Genomic DNA, 20,372 nt, shown 5'->3' on the forward strand with positions numbered 1-20,372 from the left:
GTTTTAAGGAATTGTTTTATTTGGGTGATTATTTTTAAAATTCTACTTGTAGTTATTTTTAAAACACAGTGATTTTTCTCTAAGAGATAGGTATTTTTTCCAAAAGTGTCCCCTTCTTTTGGAATTTGTATATATGCATATTGTTACAGTGATACCCAGATGGTTATGCAATCTTTATACATCAGCTTTGTGCTGTTACAAGTTGGGGTTGAAAGGAAAGTGAAGGCTCAAGCTTATTTCTTCAGAGGATTTACCTAGACTGTGATACTAAAACACCATTGCCACTGTAGCTCTGTATTTCTTAAAAAAAAGCTAGCAAAATTGACTGAGTTCTCAAATATTATACTTCTGTACAGGAAGTTCATTTTCAGGTTTACAAGACCTTGAAGAAAAAGTCTCACCACATCTTGCTAGCTCCAGCTACTCAAGACAGACAGATGTTTTGTTGTAGTTTTTAAAGTTTTTGTGGCTTTTTTGTTGCTGCTTATTGTTCCCACTCTCTCCATCCTGCTTCTCCCCCCAACTCTAGACTGCTGCCTTCTCTCTAGTTTCAGCTATTTGACTTCAGTGTTGGCCTGAACCCTTGATCCCGGTAGAAAGCAGTTTGAGACATCCTTTCTGTGTCTTGCCTCAGAAACTTCTGTCATTTGCCCTCCCCCAAATTATTATCTTCAAATTATTCTGACAAAACTTTATTGGCTATTATGTGTAAATGGAATAATATGTATAAGTTTTTCTCCATCTAGATATCATTAAGAAAGTATGATAAGAAAATATATTTATCCATTTTTATCTTCATAAAAATGTCATAAGTAGGCTTGGGAGGTGACTAAGGGGTTTACAGCATTTGGTGCTCTTTCTGAAGACCAGAGTTTAATCACCCACCAGTGGGTGAATTACAACTGTCTATAACTCTAGCTCCATAGCAGCTGATAGCCTCTTCTGGGTTCATAGGACATCCATGTGCTTGTGCACATCACACACACACACACACACACACAACATACACACACACACATATGCACAATACACACATGTACACATGGACACACATATATGTACACATACATAGACACACACACACACATACATACATACACGTATTTCCTCATAATATTTCACTGACTGAATGAGTGTCACTCTAGCATGAATAATAAAAACCCAGAGACACATATTGGGGGTTCAAGCTGAAATCAGAAAAGCAAAGTAGCCAAGCCATTAGAAAGTTCTTACCTCTACCAAGACTCAGACCAAGGGCGTGGGATCCTGTCCTCAGAGTGACTGCAGACTGCAAAACTCTCCACCAAACCTCACACTGCCCTGAGATTGCACTGATCTCCTGTTTTATACTTCTCTTTAATGCTGGGATTAAAGGCATGTGATCTTGAGTGCTGGGATTAAAGGTGTAGCCACCACTGCCTCTCCTCTTTGGCTAGCTAGTGGCTTAGGTGTGTGGCTAACTTTTACCTTAGCTCTTAACTAGCTGTGTGGCTAACTAGTGTCTTAGTTCTGCACTCTGATCTTCAGGCAAGCTTTATTTGTTGGAATATAAACAAAATATCACTGCATGTCACCTGGGAATATGTATAGACACTAAGCAGGCTGACAACAGCATTTTGAGCCCAGGGATGTCACGATATTTCTAATAGCTTCTGCTTATTGAGCATTCACAGTGTTCTGGTTCTATGAAGCTTACCTCTGGTATCTGTCTCAGTTCTGGAAAAGAGGTAATTGGTCAACAGGTTCATGAGAACATGGAGGTTCAAGAGGTGGAGTGACTTGCACATGATCACAGTGTTAGTAAGAGTCAGAGGTGAGCCAGTCTATGTCAATTGTTAACACAGTGAGTAGGTTGTGGGAGAGGTCAGAATAAGAACTCAATTCTCAGTTTTCTCTATTGTGAAAGTTCACATTTGTATTTATATTTGAGCTAATGGACAATAGCAGATTTACAGTTAAATGAATTACCATTTTTTCACTTGGACCTGGATTTGAATTTATGTTCTGCTTCTCATTAAGCAGACTGTCAGGTGAGTTAAGTAATCTCTTCTACTTTGTAGATAAAGAATGGTAATGGAACTGCTCATAGAAGTGCAGTGAGTATCAAATGCACTATCTGGTTCATGAAAAATTCTTTTAACAGTTAATTGTCGTTATTTCTGTGACTCTTGAATTTCATTGTTTTGTCTTAAAGATGACAGGCCAGGTCAGGTCAACCTTTAAACCTAGGGAATTAAAACACAAACCATGTTAGAAAATGTTTAGGTAGACATCTCTTAGCTGCTTCAGATATTGCCAAAAAGTAACATCTTCTATTTCACTGTTGAATTATAAAAATACAAAAATGTTTTGTTTAGTTGTGAGAAACTAAACCCTGAATTGTTGTTTTGTATCATGCCTTTCACCTAAAAATGTTATTATTTTCCAAGAGGTTTAAGTAAGTCCTGCTATAACTAAGTAAATTAATTCAACTCAGCATCTGGGTATATAGAGAAAATTTACAGGTTCTGTGGTATCATATTGGATGGAACATGTGAAAGAAAGTCTAAATGTTTTGAAAATAATTTATGCAATAAACTAATTGAGGAAGTTGAGGGCGTAGGATGCATTATGTGGGCACTTTAAACACAATCCTATGTTTGGGTGTATTGTTTTAAATAACTCATTTCATTGATGACAAATATGAGATTTAACGTAGCTATTCATCAATAACTTGCCTAATGTCATTCAGTTTGTAAGAGGCACAGACAAATGTCTGACTAATGTCAAGTCCAACTTGATTTTCCTTGGTCCTTCTCATTGCTCTTTTAAGCCACATTCTTTTAACAAGGAAAACTACAGCAACAAACCATTCACAAAAAAGTGACAGGAAATAGAGGTGAGTTAGAAAAAATGCTTTAACCAGGCTACTTGGAGTAAATGGAGGAAGAAGTCTGGATATAGCTCCAATTTTTATACTACTGGATTCTTTCCACACCCCTCTTAACTGAGTTCATTTCAATTGCTAGTCTTGTTAGATGACTAATTGGTTAGTGACAGAGAATTAACAAAAAAGCATGGTGCACTATTTTCTTTTCTACTTGTGGGAATCCTGAGGGCATCTGCATGACATTGCTCTTAATTTGAGTAGCTTATATATTTCTATGGTAGATTGTCATATTATCTTTTTCTAATTTTGGTGTTATGTTTTTCCCCCATTCTATGCCTGTAAAAGGGTGTCACCAACATCTTGGGATCCACTTCAAGTATGCAGCTGTCTCACTGATGTCTCCTGGAGGAATTTACTAACTTCAATAGGTGATATAGGGATAAAAGAATTTAGCTGTTCATGTTTTTCCAGGGCAGAGACATACTTTGTTCTCTCCTCCAGCCATGCAGACCTCCAAGCATTTTTCATAATGCATATGGTTTTTCTATTTGAGACATTTTCATTCCCTTACCTTTAAATCCCTTGGAGCAATTCCCCAATGAGGCTTCAGTTTGCTGCTTCAGCAAGTTACCTACAAACTTAAAACTTTTATATTTAGTACCGTGACTCCACATGGGCTTTCCTCCTACGTGATAAATGTGACATAATGTAGCACTTTGCAATTTATGGAACAAATTAATGTTTTTCTAGAACAGAAAAATCAAGGTTATAAATAAACAGCCTAGATTTTAGAATATAAGATTTTAGGTTTCTGTGTGAATCTTAAAGAATCTTAAAGAATGAGTGCACTTATATTTTAATCAGGATTCCAGAACAGTCACAATTAGCTTTACAAGCCTTAAGCAATCATGGGAAACAACAATCACACAACCGATACACCATAAACATGGAATTACAAGCATTTTTTCCCATTCAGTGCTTTCTATTTTGACACTTTTAGAAAGTTCCTTGCCTTTATAAACTTGTTTCAGTGTTTATGACAATAACAGTATCTGTCTTCTTATTTCATAATATTCTCATACTTTCCAATGAAGTTTTTATGTTTTGTAAATAACAACATTATGGAATTACAAAGCACCAGTGCTCTTTTTCTTATGGTTACATATTTTCGGGTTTAGAAAGGAAGCTGTATTCCTGCCTAACAGGATGAATTAGCAAGTAGACGGAGCATGAATATAATAGCACTAAATACCAAAAGTTTCTCACTTTCCTGTAGGCATCAAGGTTTTGGGGGGTCAGGATGGGTGGCAACCCACCCCGGAAAAACTGCATACAATGTCAGTGTTCCTACTTTGTGTCTGCACCTGGAATGAGAAATTCCTGCCAGGATGAATAAAAACCAAAAGCACTTATATTTCCTACTCCCTCGAAGTTGCTAATTTGGTGGAACAGTAGACAAAATACTTCAAACCACTTAAAAGCAATTACAAAGCCCTGTAATGAGTCTGCAAAAGCTGGAGTGTTGTTTGGATGCCACGTTAATGGTTAAGATTAAAACTGGTAGCTCGGAATGAACTCAGAGCTCTCTTTTTAAGGAGGCTATGGGCATGAGTTGAACAGAAAGGGATCTGGTCCATGGACAGATGGCTGTTGGGTCAGGGAAGGCATAAAAGCAAGGAGATGGATGGCACCACTGGTGTGCTGTCTTGGAAGGCCTGAGTCAGGCTGCCATGAGAGCTAACAGTGAGATTCAGAGAGATTACTGGAGGGAAAGTTGTTAATAAATGGTACAGTTAAGTAATTCTCTATTGCCTCTATAATGTATTTTCATACATTTTGTGACTCAAAGCAATGAAAATTTACAGTCTTACAGTTTTGAAGTCTGAAAACCAAATTGAGTTGAGACAGTTGTGTTCCCACTGGAGTCTCCAGGAGAGAATGTGTTTACTGCCTTTGGAAGCTCCTAGGGCCCACTCACATTTATTGGCTCCCAGCCCTTTCCTTGCATCATTTTAACCCTCATTTCTGGCAGCACATTTCCATCTCTTCCTTTGTCTCTGCCTTTTCTCTCTCATGACTTTCATGCTTCCATTTTACAAAAGCCTTTGTGATTGATTACAGTGGGGCCATTCAGATAGCCCAGGATCATCTCCCTATCCTGTAATCTCTAGCTTAATTCCACTGCCTTTTCCTTTTACCATTAAAACACCCCCACACACACCCCAAAGATTTGTGTGCAGGTGTTTTAGGGAGAGAACTATTATCTTAGTTCAAATAGGAAAACATGGTTATATTTCTAATGTATAGTATTTTATCCTTTAATAGCAGGATTTATGTGTACATGTAGGCATAGACACTTGTTCCTGAGTGTGAGTGTACCTGTATGTATGTAAAAGCATTCAATTAATCTTTTCAAATCCAGGCAATATTGCCTTCAAAATGATATTTTATCTTATTCACAATAACAATTCACTGATGAATAGATAAAGAAAATGTGAAAAATTCACATAAAGCCTTACTCGTACCTAAAAAGAATGAAACCACGTTGTTTTCAGGAAAATGGATGGGACTAGCTGATATGTTGCCACTTGGAATAGCCCAGACTCAGAAAGACAATTATTGCATTGCATATAGCCTATCAAATGTGATTCAGAGAGAAAGAGACAGAGACACAGAGAGATAGAGACAGACAGAAAGAGACAGCGTGAGGGAAGAGAAAGAGAAGATATAAAAGTAGAAAGGGGACTCTGAAAAGAGAAAGGGGAGTCTGGAAGTGAGATGCTAAGGGTAAGGGGGCATATGAGAGGGTTGACATCACAAAATGTGTTAAAAGCATGTATAGAATTTTCACAATGAAATCCACTGATCTGTATGGCTAACAAACACTAATGAAAGGACTTTGTATTTGTAAACATTTAATAATATCTACTACAGACTTTTGAATATATGGATTCAATATCTATCTAATTTTGCATATTATTCCTATTACCCATTGAATTGTGAGGTGTACAGTAGATCCATAGCAACTAAATGAAATAACATTGGGTAACTAATGTACTTATTTATGGTGATATGAATGGTATATACTAGTTAAATAACTTTATCTCATGACATAGATGATTTAGCTGAGAAGGAAAAACCAAGCATTATTATGAGTGAGTATTGTGGTTTTATTAATGTATATTAGGTTAAGGCAGAAAGATAGTCCCTGAGGGGGTGATGCACATGAAAGTGTGTGTATATGTGTGTTCATGTGGCAGATACTTCAAATTAGAGTAAAAAGGACAGATAACCCAGAAAGCAATCTGCCAAGTTACCCTTTAAAAAAATGCAGCTGATACTTTTGAAATCAAGACACAGAAACCAGGGAATAATTGAAAAATAGTAAATCATTTATGGGTAGCTTTTTACATAGTATCATTAAAGTAGCAGTATTTTGTTGTGTGTATGCATGTATGTGAATGTGTGTGCATGCATGTGTGCATTTGTGTGTGTGTGTGTGTGTGTGTGTGTGTGTGTGTGTGTGCGTGCGTGCGGGCCTGTGTGTGTGTGCAGTTATGTGTGCAAGTTATGATGCACATGTGGAGTTAGGAGGACAACCTTGGGTGCCAGTTTTTTTGAGAGACAGCACTTTTGCCCTATATCAATGCATATGTTAGGACTCCTGGCCCCCAAGCTTCCAGAAATCTCCTGTCACTGCAACCCGTCTCATGGTAGGATTACAGATGTGATTCAGCACTCACCTTTCACATAAGTTCAGGGAATCCCAACTCAGGTCTTCAAGTTTTCTGCAGAAAGCCCCTTACCTTCTGTGCCACCTCTGAAGCTCTAGCAATAGGTTTCATTATGGAATTGGGGAAAGTCAAATTTGATTCATTTGGGAGAATGTTTAGTTTATCTATCCTTGTGTTTCCAAAGTATGAAAGAGGATCCTGGATCTCTGCCTTTTAAAAAGTTATATATTTCTTATTGATTGTTGAAAATCTCTGTCTCTTTCTCTCTGTGTTTGTATGAGAGAGAGAGAGAGAGAGAGAGAGAGAGAGAGAGAGAGAGAGAGAGAGAGAGAAACAGAAACAGAGAGACAAAGACACAGAGTTAGAGACAGAGACAGTGCAAGATTTAGTAAGATGGTTGGAGGGAGGAAGAGTAAAAAGGGAATGAACCACGAGAACGTGAGAAGACTGAAGTACAAGCCCAGTGGTGGGGCTTCACAAGCATTGTTTATTAACAGTGTTGAAGAAAATTACTAAGGCAGCTGTCAAGTTGCTATTTTGTTTACTAATGGAAAAAAAAACATCCAGAGCTATACAAGTTTATGCATGAGTCTAGATACCTCAACCATACATTGTCTCAGGGCGCAAGGAGAGGAAAGAAGTCTAAGAAAGCAGTGTCACCACTTAACACTTCCACCATTGTCCATGACACCCAGGTTCCTAGATGATCTCTTTGTCATATCTCTTCTTGGACATCTCTTGATATTTAGAGGTGAATATACTATTTCACATCACTTTGGTGAAAATACTATGGCAGTGTGGGATGACTTTCCATAAGGCCTATAATGTTGTTGAGATGGTCTTTTAGGTAAACTCTTTCTCTTAGGCAGAATTAACCACAAATGGAGCAAAGATAAATCCCAAAAGTCTTATACAAAGCTTGACTTCTTTATAGTGGGCCATTTCTTTTAAAACTATGAATATAATATTCTAAATCAAACCCAGAGGTTAAATACTCATCTCATTGGAATCTGTGGTTTTAGTTTTATGAAACTTCCCATGGTAAAATGCTTATGTCACTGAAAACAGCTTAGTGCACACATCTGCTCTGATTATATCTATGGCCAATCCCATCAGTAGAAGTAAACATTGCTATGAGCCTATTATGCTGTAGTTATTATAAATGAGAACAGTCCGTTTAAATATTTATTTTAATAAATAAGCAGAATAGCTAAATGTGGCGATGCTTAGTTAATGAATATTTAGAATTCAATAGCAAGAAATATAGTCTTTATAAAAATGTTTCCCTATCCTTACCATTCAAATAGTAGCAGTTTATCTCATGTCTGTGCCACTAGAAGAATTTTTATAAAGTCTGTGTCTGTGGAGAAGGTGACAAATGATAGTTAAATAGGATGGTAGATAAATCACTGGTTTTAAGAAAGCAAACTACTGTCATTTAATGCAGTATTAGAGCTTGTTGTAATCATTAATGCCGGACATGAAGTATCATTTTGAAGCATGTATGCCAGATACTATAGTAAAAATCAATTTAAATGAGCTTTAGTCATAGGCCTTTTACAGTTATGATAACACAGAAGTGGTCCTTAAACAAGTCATCTACCTGTATGAGCCTTAATCTTCTCTTTTATTGACTTCCTCTAACATGTCCCTCTCATCTTCAATAATTCCAGCGGGTTTTAAGGAGTTGGAGAATATCCCATGACTTATCTTTGCTATTACCCTCTAAATAAAACAAAGCAAAACAAAACTATAATAGTACTATGTATTTTTTTAATGTGTAGCTCATTTAGTATCTATGTAAGAAATTCTTGATGCCTTGGTACAATTCTAAGACAAATGTTTCCTCTACATTTGAGTATTTGTGAGATATCGATTTGTCTTACAAGAACTGGCATTCTAGAACTCAAGCTTTGACCGGATTTTAAAAATAATTTAATTAAGTAAGGTTTGGTTTATTTTCTGTGGGGCCTTTGTTTGACAAATTCAAAATATGTCAGGCAACAGGTTATACACTGAGGTTACTTGGTTGGTATTTTATAAAGCTTCTACTTAAATATGTAACTACTTTTAAAACAAGAATAAAAGTGATGATGGCAGAATAGAGGCTAACAGCACTCCTATGTACCCATGACTATGAAAGAAACATCAGACTGAAGAGTAATATTAGAATTCTGGAACGGCAATAGAGGGCCCAGGAAACAGCAAATGAGAAAGTGTATACAATCCAGAAAACTAGAGTTATTTTACAACGACATTGTAAATTCGAACTGGAAGAACTTGACCATGTAGGAAGGAAGGGGGCAATAAGCCCTCCCCTCCAGGTCTGGGCCCACAAAGTAAGGAGAGAAAGGAGGACTCCAGATGAAAACTGTATAAAACTTCAGATAGGTCTGCGTAGAGTGCCATGGAGCTCAGGACATTGCCATTTACTGTGACTGCTTTCTTCTAGGCTGGTAGGAATAGAATTTCACCTGAGAGAACTGCTATGGGAAAATCACTTCACCAGGAAAGGCTGAACATTCATCACAATAATCCTCAAAATCGGAGACCCAAGCTTCCTCCTTCACCTATTAGGAAAGAGACGGTTTAGCTGACCTTGGAAATGTCTGCTGAACTTACTTATGCATAAGCAAGGACAGTGTGGTGTGGCAGAAAAGCAGCCTGTTTGGGTAGGAGGAGAACACCCCCCAAAAGTGAACCCAACCCTAGTTCTGTGGTGTGTCATCACTATGCTTCCTTCAAAGTCTTAGAAAGTGGAAACCTGTTTAGAAGTGTGATCATCATGTACACCAGAAATAAGGCTATACCTGGTGGGGATAGATGGAGGGACAGAATGCTAAATTTAACAAGACCTGAAGACTGGAAAAATCCTATGGAGGAAGACTCGAATGCAGCAGGAAGATATTTTCTTCTAGTTTATTTTAAGTAGAAACTGGCAGCTGTCTTTCCTCCTGCAGAGTCAGCTGCAAAACACAACTTAGAGATGGAGGAAGATGCCCATCCCAGTAAAAGAGAAATGCTGACTGATGATCTAACATATCATTCTATTTTATCTATCTATCTATCTATCTATCTATCTATCTGTCTGTCTATCTTACTGTTACCTTTTCACCATTATTGTTTTGCTTTCAGTTTCATCTTGCCTTAATAGGCATTCATGATGGACTCCCCCAATGCATTCTCTTTTCCCCACTACTTATAACAACTCATGTATATTCCCTCTCACCCCTAATTTACTCCTCTTTTTCCCCTTCACACATTCTCCTTTTTAACTTCTTAAACTGTTGTTTCAAACATGATTACATTTATCCTAGCACTATCCTATGCCATTTTTGAACCTCATTAGGGATACAGTCAAATAAAAATGCGTTTCAATAAAATAATTAGTTTCAATGCATTGTTTCTGTCACTATTGTTTTCCTTTCTACCTCTTAGTACCAGTGTGGAATCATAAGCTCAAGTAAAGACTGTGTAAAAAGAAAATTCACAAATGATAAGTCAAAAAAGCAAAAAGAGTGTGAAGAAAAAAAAAGACTGAAGTGCATTCATCCCAACAGATGCACATAACCCAAGAAACTCAATATATGTGGGAAAAATAAGCCTCCACAATGCACACTGACTTTCACAACTTTTCAATGATTAAAAGAGTCACTATTGACAAACCTTTAGCCAAACTAACAAAAAGAAAGAATGACATGAATTAATAAAATTAGATAGGAAAGGGGGATGTTACAATGAAATCCAAAGGTCAATTTTGTTATACAATATGTATATTTTTACTCTTATTTAAGGTATTATAGTTATGAAGCTCATTTAAAATGTAATGCATAGTTAAATATAATTAATAGTCATCTATGAATGTCAAACTTATAGTCATGTTAGGTTTTCGAGATACACAGACATATATTTCAGATGGATAGGTAATTTTCAAATACTTCAAAGACATAGAGAATATGGCATTTAAAATGTTTTAAGAACTTTTAAGACTTTTCTTGACAGTGAGATATGTGGGCGCCTAGCAGCACCAATTACTTTAAGAAGATGATGGGCATCGAAGAAGCTCCTTATTGAGTTTGTTTTCAATTATAGTAAGAATAGCCATTTGGGCACTTCTCTTGTTTGGACTGCATGACGACTATATGCTGTATAAACTGGACATGCAGGAGCCACAGAAGATTGACTGTTGAACTTGCCAACACAAGATGGGATGGTTCTTCAGGGTTCCTGCTTCACAGAAGAAACTTCCAGACATTCTACAAGACTCAGATAAAAGCAACTGATGAACAAAGCAGAACAGATCTTCAAATTTCCTGGTTCATTGAGACTTCTGACAGATTCTATGGGCTTGTAGGCTGAAGATTGATGCCCCAATATTACAGAAGAACTTTGGGTAACAAGATGTCTCTCTCCTTTCTAGAGTTTTGGAAGTTACTTATAGCACACTTCATATTTACTTAGGTAACGTATATCCTTCTGGGGACTTTGATGGAATTGAACACTAGATACTTATAGTTTTCCTCAGTTATGATAAAAGATTAATTGATACAAAACCTTAGACTCACGAAGATATGATAGATGGTAGAGAATTTTCTTTATTTTTTCCAAATACAAATAGACTAACTATTGTAACTGTAATTCTTGCTTGATATGTTGCTCTTATTGGTTGATGAATAAAGCTTTTTTGGCCTATAGCATGGGGGATATAGCTAGGGGGGAAAGTCAGGGAGATGTAATTTAGCTGACAAAAGAGTAAGACATCACAACATTACGGTAAGTCACAGCCAAGTGGTTATACACAGCTTAGTAAAAATGAGTTAATTTAATTGTGAGAGATATTCAGTAATATGCCTGAGACATTGACCAACAATTATAATTATTACTAAGGCTCTAATGCTTATTCAGGAGCTGGCGGGTGCGAGAGAAACCTTCATTTACACATTCCCATGCTAAAAGCTGGTTAATATCTAAAGGATGACTCCCTGGTAATGACTAGGAGACTCCATTCCCATATTGATTTCAATGTTTTAGAATATAGTATGACCCTTTCCCATTCTTTATTTTATTTTATTATTTTATTTTATTTTATTTTATTTTATTTTATTTTATTTTATTTGTATGAGTGTTTTGGCTGTATGTATGTCTGCCAGAGATGAGGTAGGATTCCCCTAACTGGAACTAAAGACAGTATGAGCTACCATGTTGTTGCTGGAAATGTAACCTGGGGCCTCTTTAAGAGCAGCAAGTGCTCTTAACAGTGGAACTGTTTCTCCAGACTTCCTACCCATTATTGTATTTGCACTTGGATGTGTTCATATTTTCAGGGCTCATCCTTCTTTCCTTCCAGTATGTTGGGTCTTAAGTTGAGTATATTTGCTTTATTGGCTTTCAGTTCTTGTCAAGTCTCTGAAGTGTTTAAGTGATTATATGATTCTCTGATTGTCATGATCTTAGTGGACAGAGGGAGGGCTTTAAAGTTGAAAGACACATGGTTGTATACTTTTCTATTGCTTCCAGCAGAACAGTATGCCTGAAATTACTTTTGGGGTCTTTGCCCTTATTTTCTAATGAGAAGAAAGTGCAGGATGATTTCCAAGCATTGGATTCATATACCTGTGTCTTTATCACCAATACTTTCAATACTTTTCTTCTGTTTTTTTTTTTGCTGATCTTTGCTTTTAGAGAGTTTCTTTTTCTGTTTATAGACCGTGTGTGTGTGTGTGTGTGTGTGTGTGTGTGTGTGTGTGTGCGCGCGCGCACATGTGTGTGTGTTTGTGTGTGTTGTGTGTTGGTATATTGGCATGCATATGCATGTGTATGTGCATGCATGTGTGTGCATGTCTTTCTCTGCATGTGTCTCTGTGCGCATGTGTGTATGTTTGTGTGTGTGTATGTGTGTGTGCGTGCTCGTGTGTACATGTTGAGAGCGTTCTTCTTTTTCATCCCTATTTTGTTCATTACTCCAGTTTTAGGTTGAAGTCTATTCTTTCCTTTATACATGAAATTCAATTTTCCTAATTTCATCTGGTCTCTAACATTCCAAACTGTACTGCATTTCTCTTTTGTCATTTCATGCTTCTCACCTCATTTTGAAATCATAGATATACTTTCTCCAGAGTCTTAGGGACATAGGGGATGCTGTTTGTCCCTATTTCACCATCTTCCTCTTCTTTCTTCTAATTTTTTTCATGACTTTGAGTCCATTGAGAGTTAACAGTGTAAAGTGCATCTCTGCACTTTAAAAGGAATTGTGTTGAGTTTAGAAACGTAACTGTACTGATGTGTTTTCAGAAGTTGTGTCTTGTTATGAGTTAGACATGATTATATTTTTATAGTCTTGGAGATTTTACAGCCATAGCATGTGTTTCATACCATTTGTAGCCAGAGTCCCCGTACCGAACACAGTCAAGATGACTTAATCTTATTCTTGCAACTGTAGGAAGCAGAAGACTAGCTGAGGTAGGGTTAGGGGAACTGGGTGGTCAGTTCTGAGTATTTGGAGTGTAAAAGCTAATAACCTGGCTGTTATGTTAATCAACATGGTGTCAGAGTCACTAAGCATAGTCAATCATATTCCTACCTGGTGTTTAATTTATTTTACAGAAGAAAAATAAAAAAATGGTAAACACAAATATAATCTTGAGACTTATACCTATAGTTGGTACTTTCCCACATTTCTGTGTATTTATATTATACCAAAATTGGAGATATGTACTCATAATTTTCTGTTAAAGTTTGTGGTTTACTTCAGATTCATGTTTGTTATTTAATTATACAGTATTTCCAATTATGAGGCTAATGGGTAAATAATTCATGTGATCAACAGATATATTTTGGGTGCCTATTACATACTAGAATTTATTATCATTGTGAAATGAAAAGCACAAACCTTGCTTAAGATTTTCTTAAGTGGAAAAATAGCTTAATTAACTCTCCTCACATTGCTGGACATTTAGGTTGTTTCCAATTTTCCCTTATGGGAGCCTTGTGAAGTACAGATCTTTTCTTTCCTTTGTATTACTTCCTTAGGACAAACTACTCTAAATAGAATTGCTTTCCAATGATGTGAAATTTTTTCCCCAGAGGTGGTGGGGGAGCTGGAAGAAGTGAGCAGACTCTATATTTATTTTTAATGATCTTAGTGTTTTCACATGAGAATGGCTATGTGCCTACAAATAATGATATAGACCTTCTCACTGTTTTGGATAATAGGACACTAAATATACAAATGTAGAGCTATTTTTGCTGCTGTATGGATTGCTTTAGAAATAATTTGCATGGGCCCCAGTAGCCAAATAGATAAGGAACTGGCCTTTATAGCAGTGATTGCTTTATAGATTTATAATATACTAACTTTTAATTATGTTTAAATAATTATGATTAAGAAGGTATTTAGGTTTTTTAGTCCTTTCTTTAAATAACTTGAGTCTTATAGGTGAATATTTAGAATTGATAACTGAAGTTGGTCAACTATACTATAACTAAAGTATACTATAAATAAAATATGATTTTTAAAAATGTTACTTGTCAGTTCAAGGATATTCTAAAATTAGGTATGCTCAAAGCAAATGAAACTAAATATTGAACAAATTTCTGAAAGCACACTCTTAAAACTATTCTTAAATTTGCTCAAAGATGCAAGAATGTAATAGATAATCCATAAGTCCTTCAGTTGATCAAACACAATGGTGGTGTGGTGCTTCCATTGTTTTGTGTAGGAATTTAGGAACATTACTCATGTCCATTGCTTGTTCACTGATAAAAGACTGATATCTTTAAAAACATGTAAATACATGGGAGCATCAGACACTATTTATAGCTTCTTCTAATATATTTCTCTCGAGTATAACCAACCAAGGTTTATAGAATTCTTTCTTGCCATTCTTTTGGATATGGACTCAAACTTACTATGTTTCTATTTTAGTAGACAACTGAAAATATATATTAAGAACAATAGTTATGATATCAGCTTTAAACGTTTAAAGTATAAAATCAAAATGACAAGTCAAAACATTAAAAAAAGATTCAAGGCAGTAGATAATTATAACACAAACTAATGAAAAGGCAAACACATCAAAGATATGATGACAACATTTTATAGCATTTACCTTTTTGTATTATAATTTGATCAAATTCATTCTTATTCAAATTTCATTATAAAAATATTAGGAACATGGGATCATTACCCATATATGCCTCCCCCATATTCCCTGGCTTGGCTAGGGCCACACAGCTCATGATCCAATCCAGCCTGATGATTTCCTCAGATCTCCATTCCTCATATATGGAAGCAGCCCAGCTTTCATACCACCTTGGGATGGACCAAATAGGAGTCACATTCTACCCCTTTGTTCATAACTATGTCATGTCCCAGCAATCAAAAATCAACACTACTAACTCATTATACTTGTTCTGAAATTAATCAATATTGGGAAATAGTAAAAGTAGAGCCAAACTTCCACTCTACAGAGGGAGACTGGAATCTAACATCAAACATTTAAATAATTAAGGAATTACACATGCCCCGTCATATTGTGAAAACACAAACACTATGAGAGACAAATACAATATATCCATCCACCAAAAGCCTTACAAAAGTCTTGCAGAGACATTTTCCAATGAGTGTTACCTAGCTAAAGCCCAGCACACAGCATTTTAAAAAGTGATTATAGCATTATAGAAGAATTTAGGAAGTTTAAAGAAGACATTAAACACCTTAATAAAATTAAGGAGGATAGAAATAAGCTTCTTTTGGTCTCCAGAGTGAGTGCCAGGATAGGCTCCAAAGCTACACAGAGAAACCCTGTCAAAAAACCAAAAAGAAAAAAAAGAAAAGAAAAGAAAAAATAGAAATAAGCTTCTAACTGAAATATAAGGAAACAAATATACATGTTAATGATATGATGAAGACAAATTCAGGATTTGAAAACTGAAATCAGTAAAGACATAGAAATATGAAGGAGAACTCAAGCTGAGATTAATGTAGAATTGAAAACCTCAATGATCTAATTAGAAAATCTAGAGGAAATTTCCACTAGTAGATCAAGAAGAAGATAGGCTACAAAGATATGAAGACAAAGTAGAAAAATTAGATCCCTCAATCAAAGAATAAAAGAAAATAAAGAAAAACATACTTGAAAGGAATATGTAAGGAACTATGGGACAAAAGAGACAAAATGTTTGAATTATATGTATAAATTGATGAAGAAGAACATTAGGGTTAGTGGCATAGAAATTGTCTTCAAGTGGATCATAAAAACATTTCCAAATTAAATAAAAGGTATTCATGCAGATAAAAGATGCACACAGATGAGATTGGGGGTGTTCAGGGTGGTTCTCAATAGAGGAATCTAAAATGTCTGAAAGACACTTAAGAAAGTGCTCAAAATCCTTAGGCATCAGGGAAATGCAAATCAAAACAACTCTGAGATACCATCTTACTCGTATCAGAATGGCTAAAATAAAAAACACCAATGACAGTCTATGCTGGAGAGGACATAGAGAAGCAGGAACACTCCTCATTGCTGGTGGAGTGCAAACTTGCACAGACACTTTGGAAATCAGTATGATGGCAGTTTCTCAGGAAAATGGGTCTACCTCAATCAGTCTACCTCAAAATCCAGCAATTCCTCTCTCGGGCATATACCCAAAGAATGCACATTCATACACCAAGGATATATGTTCAATTATGTTCATAGCTGCATTACTTGTAATAGCCAGAACCTGGAAGCTACCTACATGTCCCTCAACTGAAGAATGAAAGGAGAAAATGTGGTACATTTATACAATAGAGTACCACTCAGCAGAAAAAAATAATGGAATCTTGAAATTTTCAGGCAAATGGATAGAACTAGAAGTAACCATCCTGAGCTAGGTAGCAAAGTCACAAAAAGACAAAGGATTAGCCTTCATCCAGTAGCTGATCAAAAGGGAAACAAGCACTCAAAGCTAAACATTGAGCCATACTCCTGGAATCCAATTGTGGAGAGGGAGGAGGGATGAACAAATGAGCCAAGATGGTACTACAGAAACCCGCACAAACAGTTTACTTGACCTAGTGAGAGCACAGAGACCCTAGTCATAAAGCTGGAGAACCAGTATTAGACCAAACCAAGTCATCTGAATGAGGGTGCCAATTAGGAGGCCAGGGCAGTCTATGGGACCTCTAACAGTGGAGCCAATGTTTTATCCCTAGAGCACAAATGGACTTTGGGAGCCCATTCCCTATGGAGGGATACCATTGCAACCCAGATATAGGAAGGAGGGTCTGGGCCCTTCCCCAAATGATGTGAGGGACTTTGATAGTCTCCTGTGGGGGCTGTGTTGGGAGGTCAATGGACAACATGGGAGGATAAGATGTCAAGGGAAGGGGGAAATTGAAATGTAAATAAGAGTGCTTCCAAAATAAATTTAAAAAATGATAAAAGACTTCTCTTTCCTCCGACCGATCTGCAACGAGGTGAGTGACCCCTGCTCTTACCCAACTCCCACCCAAACGTCATTCACATAGATCTCCCCAGGCTTGTGCCTGCTTGGAGTAGACACGCCCTGGCAGGGAGGAGCTCCCTGAATCTGGGAACAGGCTACTCTACCTTCCCTTTTCTCCGGCCGATCTACAACGAGGTGAGTGATTCTCTGCTCTTGCCCAACTCCCTTCCAAAGCCCCATCCACTCCAATCTCCCTGAGCCTGCTCCTGCTTGGGGTAGACCTGCCCAGGCAGTGAGGAACTCCCTGAGCCTGGAAACACAGACACTCTTCCTTCCCACCCCCCACCCCCACACACCTGACCCCTACAGAGGCCTAACTCCTTCAGAGTGAGGAGACTACCAGGAGAGGCAAGACCATCCAGAGCTGCACACATTGAATTCCTTGCCCCCACATACCACTGGGTAACCCCCTCCTGCACTCACTGGAAGAAGATATAGGAAGAAGACAGAATAAGAAATCACTCAACAACAGAAAGACCAATATGACACCACCAGAATCTAGAGACTCCACTCCAGCAAGATCTGAAAAGCCCAACACAGTGCAAGAAGAAGAGATGGACCTCAAAAATTATCTCAGCAAGATGACAGAGACCTTTAAAGATGAAACAAGAAAATCCCTTAAAGAAATAGAAGAAAAAGCAAGCAAAAAATTACATGAAATGGAGGAAAAGACAAACCAAAATATTCAAGAAATAAACAAAACTCTAAAAGAATGTAAAGAAACCCAAGAAAAAACAACCAAACAAGTGAAGGAAGCTCTTGAAACGGTTCAAAGCATGAAAGCTGAAATACGCACAATAAAGAAAACACAGAATGAGGAGATGCTGGAAATGGAAAGACTGGATAAACGATCAGGAACTAAAGACATGAGTATAACTAATAGAATCTAAGAGACAGAAGAGGGAATCTCAGCTATTGAAGACTCTCTAGAGGATATACATTCATCAACCAAAGAAAACCTGAAGTCCAACAAATCCCTAAAACAAAATATCTAGGAAATATGGGACACCATGGAAAGACCAAACCTAAGAATAATAGGTATAGAAGAAGGTGAAGAAACACTGCTCAAAGGTACAGAAAACATATTCAACAAAATCATAGAAGAAAACTTCCCCAACCTATGGAAGGATATGCCTATGAAAGTACAAGAAGCTTACAGGACACCAAACAGACTGGACCACAAAAAGAAGTCCCCCTGACACATAATAATCAAAACACCAAATCTACAGAATAAACAGAAAATATTAAGAGCAGCAAAGGAAAAAGGCCAAGTAACATATAAAGGCAAACCAGTCAGAACCACACCCGACTTCTCAATGGAAACTCTGAAAGCCAGAAGGTCTTGGATAGATATCCTACAAGCACTAAGGGAGCATGGATGTCAACCCAGACTACTGTACCCAGCAAAACTTTCAATCATTTTGATGGAGAAAACAAGATATTCCATGACAAAAACAGATTTAAACAATACATATCCACAAAACCAGCACTACAGAAGGTTCTGGAAGGAAAACTCCAACCCAATGAACATAACTACACGCACAAAAACACAGATAATAGATAATCTAATTTTACCAAACACAAAAAGAAGCAGGAGGACGAAATCCAAACACAAGGACACCACCAACAATAAATACAAAACAAACAAGAACCAACGAACAATGGACATTAATATCCCTAAATGCCAATGGTCTTAACTTACCCATAAAAAGATATAGGCTAACAGAATGGATACGAAGACAGAATCCATCCTTCTGCTGTTTACAAGAAACACACCTCAACTTCAAAGACAGGCGATACCTCAGAGTAAAAGGATGTGAAAAGATTTTCCAATCAAATGGGCTCAAGAAACAAGCTGGTGTAGCAATCCTAATATCTAACAAATTAGACTTTAAACTAAAAACAATCAAAAGAGACGAAGAAGGGCATTTCATACTCATCACAGGAAAAGTCCATCAAGATGAAGTCTCAATACTGAGCATCTATGCCCCAAATACGAAGGCACCCACATTTGTAAAAGAAACATTACTAAAGCTCAAACCACACATAAAACCACACACACTTATAGTTGGAGACTTCAACATCCCCCTTACACCACCAGACAGGACCACCAGAGAGAAACTTAACAAAGAAACAAAGGATCTGAAAGAAGTTATGACCCAACTGGGGTTAACGGATATCTATAGAATATTACATCCAAACTCAAAAGAATATACCTTCTTCTCAGTGCCACATGGCACCTTCTCTAAAATTGATCACATAGTAGGCAGCAAAGTAAACCTCCATAGTTACAAAAGAGCTGAAATAACTCCCTGTATCTTATCAGATCATCATGCATTAAAGCTAGAATTCAACAGCAACATGAATGTCAGAAAACCTACATACTGTTGGAAAATGAATAACACCCAATTGCACCATTCCTGGGCTGAGGAAGAAATAAAAAAAATGAAATTAAAGACTTCCTAGATTTTAATGAGAATGTAGACACAACATACCCAAACATATGGGACACTCTGAAAGCAGTGCTAAGAGGAAAGTTCATAGCACTAAGTGCCCACAAGAAGAAACTGGAGAAAAGTCACATTAGAGAATTGACAGAACAACTGAAAGCATTAGAGCAAAAAGAAGCAAATTCACCAAGGAGGAGTAGATACCAGGAAATAATCAACCTGAGAGCAGAAAACAATAAAGTAGAAACTAGGAAAACATTACATAGAATCAATGAGACAAAGAGTTGGTTCTTTGAGAAGATCAACAACATAGATAAACCTCTAGCCAAACTAACCAAAGGGCAGAGAGAGAGCATGCTAATTAAGAAAATCAGAAATGAAAGGGGGGATATAACAACGGACACTGAGGAAATCCAGAGAATCTTCAGGTCATACCTTGAAAACCTGTACTCCAAAAAATTCGAAAATCTACAGGAAATGGACAGTTTTCTGGATAAATATCACTTACCAAAATTAAACCAAGATCATATAAACAGTTTAAAACGGCCCATAACCCCTAATGAAATAGAAGCAGTCATCAAAAGGCCTCCCAACCAAAAAAAACACAGGGACAGATGGCTCCACTGCAGAATTCTACCAGAAATTTAAACAATGGCTGATACCAGTACTCCTCAAACTGTTCCGCACAATAGAAGCAGATGGGATATTGCCAAACTCTTTCTACGAGGCTTCAATCACTTTGATACCCAAGCCACACAAAGATATGACTAAGAAAGAGAAGTACAGACTGATATTCCTCATGAACATTGATGCTAAAATACTCAATAAAAT

General features: G+C 36.9%; 1 long non-coding RNA gene across 2 annotated transcripts in view; it reads left to right on the forward strand.

Moving 5' to 3' along the window:
• LOC103161422 overlaps positions 1 to 20,372 on the forward strand; it is a 275,190-nt gene that overhangs the window by 192,680 nt on the left and 62,138 nt on the right. The window contains exon 3 of one of the 2 annotated variants that reach the window (XR_003484493.2): positions 9,056 to 10,357. The exons of the other annotated variant lie outside the window; for it this stretch is intronic. This is a non-coding gene — a long non-coding RNA (uncharacterized LOC103161422). Of the gene's footprint in view, positions 1 to 9,055; positions 10,358 to 20,372 lie in introns of those variants that run through there. 2 annotated transcript variants of the gene reach the window in all.

The sequence above is a fragment of the Cricetulus griseus genome, chromosome 4, assembly GCF_003668045.3.
Source record: "Cricetulus griseus strain 17A/GY chromosome 4, alternate assembly CriGri-PICRH-1.0, whole genome shotgun sequence".
Lineage (NCBI taxonomy): Eukaryota > Metazoa > Chordata > Mammalia > Rodentia > Cricetidae > Cricetulus > Cricetulus griseus.